The sequence below is a fragment of the Amblyomma americanum genome, chromosome 2, assembly GCF_052857255.1.
Source record: "Amblyomma americanum isolate KBUSLIRL-KWMA chromosome 2, ASM5285725v1, whole genome shotgun sequence".
In the NCBI taxonomy this organism is placed as follows: Eukaryota; Metazoa; Arthropoda; class Arachnida; order Ixodida; family Ixodidae; genus Amblyomma; species Amblyomma americanum.
Genome location: NC_135498.1, coordinates 49,141,598 through 49,146,960, shown reverse-complemented (window position 1 = coordinate 49,146,960; position 5,363 = coordinate 49,141,598).

Sequence of the window (5,363 nt, the reverse complement as noted above, 5' to 3'; positions counted from 1 at the left end):
GAAAGAGGACTGCTGAGAGGTCAAACAGTTTACCCGTTGTTGATTGCACAGGTAGCCTGAATGCATGGATAACGTGTTAAGTTTCTTCGAGGACTAACATGTCTGACAAACATTCCTACGTCATGTTAGTTATTCTTTCGATAATCTCCTGCATCCAAGCTTCATTATTTTTCGAATAACAATGCAAGTACCTGCCGGGAGGTAGGCAAATTATCGCGTCTGGCTATATAGTTCCATTGCCGGCAGAAGCGCTATTAGCGGCGGCGCGACACAGACTACCAGCAAAGACAGGAGATAAATCTGCTTGCAACATAATTCAATTTCAAAATCAAGTACATAGGCAAACACGTTGGAACAAAAAAGGATAAATAAAAATAAATGGTACCAGACACAGCACAATGGAAACAAAGTCCAAGACAAGGTGGTGAAAACCTCCAGAACAAAAAAAAAAATGTCATTCAGTATTTTTTTTCTCACGTTGTCTTTGGTACTGACCAACTGTAGTGTTCTGTACAAGTTGTCTTATTTTCTTCAAGGTTGATTGAGCTCTCAAGGTGTTCGTATTCTGCTTGCCTTGGAAGGCAGAAGGTGATTTTCCCATTCTATCATGCCCGCCTGAGTTTTTTTTTTTGTGCATTCTGACTAAAGCAGAAAATGTATAGCACGAGGTCCCACAATGGAATCCCGGCTGAGGCGGCTGAATTTCAGTGGAAGCGAAATGCAAAGCCACCCGTGTTCCGTGCGTTGTCGGTGTACGCTAGCGAGCTCCCATGTAATCGAAATAATTCTGGAGCCTTTCACTACGACGACCCTTCCTCTCCGTCTTTCGGTCCCTCCTGCAACCATTCCCTTTAGGCTTGGTTCAGGTGTCCACTGTGAGAGAGACAATTACTGCGCCTTTCCTGTCCTCTTAACCATTATTAACTGGAGAAGCTGTGCGCATGACGTTGCTGGCTGCTACACAATTGGAGAGCACGGGAGCCCTCCTTTACAAAAATTTCTACAGACTACAACCTACAGACAGCCTACGGACTGTTCATAGATGGTTTATGGTTTATGGGGGTTTAACGTCCCAAAGCGACTCAGGCTATGAGAGACGCCGCAGTGAAGGGCTCCGGGAATTTCGACCACCTGGGGTTCTTTAACGAGCACTGACATCACACAGTACACTGCCCTCTAGAATTTCGCCTCCATCGAAATTCGACCGCCGCGGCCGGGATCGAGCACGCGTCTTTCGCGCCAGCAGCCGAACGCCATAACCACTCAGCCACCGCGGCGGCTATACTGTTCATAGACTTTTGTCAATTAAGTCTATAGACTTTCTATAGGCATGTCATATAGACTAGCCTGTAGACACTACAAATCCTCTAGGCAGTCTACAGACAATTATAGATTTACGGTCGCACACCTTTAGTAGACTTTTGTCCATAGACAGTATATAGATAATGAATAGACAAATTGAATATTTATAGGAAGGCGAGAGACTCCATATGAAGTCAATAGGAAGCAAATAGATAATTTTTATAAGTGTTTGGCCTGCGGCAAGCTGGTCTGAACAGCGTAAACAGCTCTCCGAATTCAACCAGCGATCAGCCAACGCACGCATTGTACAGCTTTCCGCGCGCTGCACGGTTTTGTGAGCAATGCTACATCTATGTAGCGCACAGCCGCTACACAGTGCAGCGGAAGGGTAGATACAGACATACACGCAGGCAGGCGCACACGAGGCGCCGGCACACATACACCAACGGAAGCGCCGGCGCACACAAGTGGCCCATAACACTCAACAGCGGAGCTCATCCATCACAACACGTCGGCAGTGCGACGGGGGATTAAAAAACTGTGGTGCTCGCGGGCGAGGCTGCGTCCGCCCACCGCTATAATATGCCTCTGGTGGCATACAGCGTGTGCTTCGGCGGAAAGAAAAAAAAAGGAAAAGAGAGCTCCGTTACGGATATCTGTTGTAATGTAGAGAAAAATTCGCTTCGAAGAGTCGATGCGTGTTTACGTGTGTATAGTTGCGTAGCTGAGTATATACCTGGTGTTTCAGCGAACACTTTCAAAATTTTCAGAAATAGGCTTCTAAAGGTTTTTAAAAAAATATGGCTTTTGCGGTGTAGTATTAGCAGTGTGCGCGGACACCAGAAAACTGCGGTGAATCTTCTTAAGTAGCAAGCTGGTTAACTAATTTTAATAATTAATTTCTAATTAGTGTAATTAGGTGCCTAGTTGCAATTGGAGATGTGTATAGCCGGTCGTTAGTTACAGCCATATCAGTTTTTAGAATTTTGAAAACGCGATTACCCTTGGAGCTGTGGCTCGAGAAAATTTGGCTTTCTCGACTACTTACGTGCACTGGAAGGGTTGCTTTGCCTGCATGCTTTCGAAAGTGCATGTATTTTCGCACGACGCAGCCAGATTTTGTCGAGGCACAGCGGTGAGGGTAACCGCAGTTTCGAAATTCTAAAAACTGATATGGTTTTTACTAACGACCGTCTACAAATCTCTAACTGCAACCAGTTGCCTATCTGTGATAGTGAAAAAGTTATCAGAAACTAGTTAACCAGCTTAATTTCTGGAAACAATTCACCGGCTTTCCGATGTCCGCCAATACCGGGAATGCTATGCCGCAAAAGCCATATTTTTACCACAAAAACCCTATTTATGAAAATTTTTGAAAGACATCTCTGAAGCACCTGGTATGTACCATACGTGGCTGACGGCAGAATAAACGAGTGACCACAACGGGGACATATGTATATTATGTTCACGTGACGTCATCATAGGTCACTCTGCGTTTGATGTGTGTCATGTGCATTGCATTGGTTTTGTATCTTCGCCAGCTCCCCATATTCCCATATACCGTTGTTGCCCGCCCACCCTCCGTCACCCTCAACCAATCACCCCACTTCTGCCCACCTCCACCCCTCCCCCCCCCCCCCCCCCCAAGAAAATTTTGTCGCGTGTGTGAAGCCTCGATCGGGTTAGAGTAAAAGCACCAGAATAATTAATCATCGAGGGTAACTGCTTTCCCAGAATTGTCGTTTCAGATGCCTGATGGTCCCACATATTTTTCTAAATAAAATATTTGGCTCGAAACTCGTATAACCTTACTGAAGACTGGTGTGTATCAGTTTTTGAACGTGTGTATTCGGTGTGTTACAAGCAGAAAATTGGCGCATTAGCTTGGTTACGCAGTTGATGTGTTCAATTTAAGCTATTACTTAAGGAGAGGATGTAATACGGATTTTTTTTTTCATCAGAAGCGAGGGATCCGTGTGGTTATAGCGATACATAAGACGCAATGGCTCCAGACAGGTCTCATTCACGCAACGTCGCCGCCCTCCACGCCAGCCCTATCTCTGTCCGGGACTGAATATAAGAGATGGCAGCGGAAGGGTCTGCCCCTCCACATCGCACCTCAGCGAGTTTTCCGCAGGAAAACCATGAAAAAGCTTAGTAGTGCGAAAGCATTATCAGCCTCTCTGGCCACTGTGCTATCGCCGCTGCAGAACATGCCTCGTGTTAAGCTGCAACACTCTCTCGCGCTCTGCACTGCACATCGTCTTCTTCATCAACTAATACTACTTCCAAGCTAGTATTAGATGTGAGTTGCATGCGTTGGCGTGGACAACGTTGTGGCAGAAACACGACACTAGAGCAATACGCGTTGGCGCTCACAACATTGCTGCAGAAATGCGGCACTAGCCGGCGTCGTACATTGGGCTAACTGGCATAGAGGATGAAAAAGTTGAAGACGCGCATAACTGGCACCCTTGGTCAGTGGGCACCTCAATCGCGCTTTCAGGTACGCGCCGGTGGTGTCCAAAAGAGAGGTACTCTGCTGTCGCAGAATATTTCGTACTTAGCAATGCTAAACCGCCATCCTATTTTTTTTCCAACAGATCAAGTTCTAGATATCCACTGCCGAAATATGCCCCCCCCCCCCCCCCGTCCCAACTATACCCTACTCCAGTATCCCCCTCCCCTGAACCCACCTCCCAAGCTCCTCCCGAGTTTCCCGATTGCATTACTTCTGAGCTATTTGAAAAGTTCACCGGTCAGTTCCAACTATTCACGGGGGTCACAGCTTCCGGCTCTCCGAGTAAAGGTTACCTTGTGTTCACGAGTGCAACTTACACGCACCTCTCCAGAGCAATCGATGCTAGCAAACCAGTTTCCCAGCGAGAGGAAATCCACGTGGCGCCATCTGTCAGTATGTGGTACAGACATGCAACTGCGGCGTTTTCCGGCCGCGTTCCGAACTGCTTTTGGCACCGTGTTCGCCTCGTACTGGATGCAATGTCAACAATGCAACCAAGAGTGGTTGTATTGACAAGCATATCACACGTATAAAAGCAGTTGCAGAGACGCGCCTATTACGACTGCATCCGAGGGACTCATGAACTCAGCTCGTGAAAATATTCTTCCCTTAGCGCAACCCAGTGAATGATCCCATTGCAATAATAATAATAATAATAATAATAATAATAGGTTTTTGGAGAAGGAAATGGCGCAGTATATGTCTCATATATCGCTGGACACCCAAATTGCGCCGTAAGGGAAGGGATAAAGGAGGGAGTAAAAGAAGAAAGGAAGAGAGAGGTGCCGTAGTGGAGGGCTCCGGAATAATTTCGACCACCTGGGGATCTTTAACGTGCACTGACATCGCACAGCGCACGGGCGACTTAGCGTTTTGCCTCCATAGAAGCGCAGCCGCCGCGGTCGGGTTCGAACCGGGGAACACCGGATCATTGCCATCAACTTAGTTTTGCTCTTTGGCGCAGGAATGCGTATTTAACTGCGAAGCTTGCTATTCAATGGATCGATTTCGGGTGTATATCGTTGTATATCGTGTGTATCGTCGTATATCGGGTGTATAACCAACCCCTCTGGCTCTGCCGGCAGTTCGAGTCTCTGCTACTTTAGACCCCTTCTAAAAATGGTCTACAGACTATCTATAGATCTCTTATCGACTCAGTTGCAGTTGAGGTTCTTTTCTTCCTCGCTTGCTGTTGCGTAGCGAGGTCAGGCCGTCTCGTTGTCGCTACGGCCCGGAATTCTGATTGGCAGTTGAGCGAAGGAGGATGACGATTTTCGTCTTTGGACGAACAAACAAAACTTTATACAGGTGAGATTAGAGTAACATGGATGATACAGTTTAGACAGAACAGGACAAAGGGAGATCAACAACAGAGTGGAGCCGCCAGAGCTCTCCCTGTCCAAAGCTCCTGGCGAGAACCCCTAGCTTCCCGCCAACATCGTCTCTTAACCCCTCAGCTCATCGCTGATTGGGTCGTAGAAGTCGCCAATAGCTGGGCATTTAGGCGGTCCCACCGTGCTTCCAGCGAGACCCACGTGAC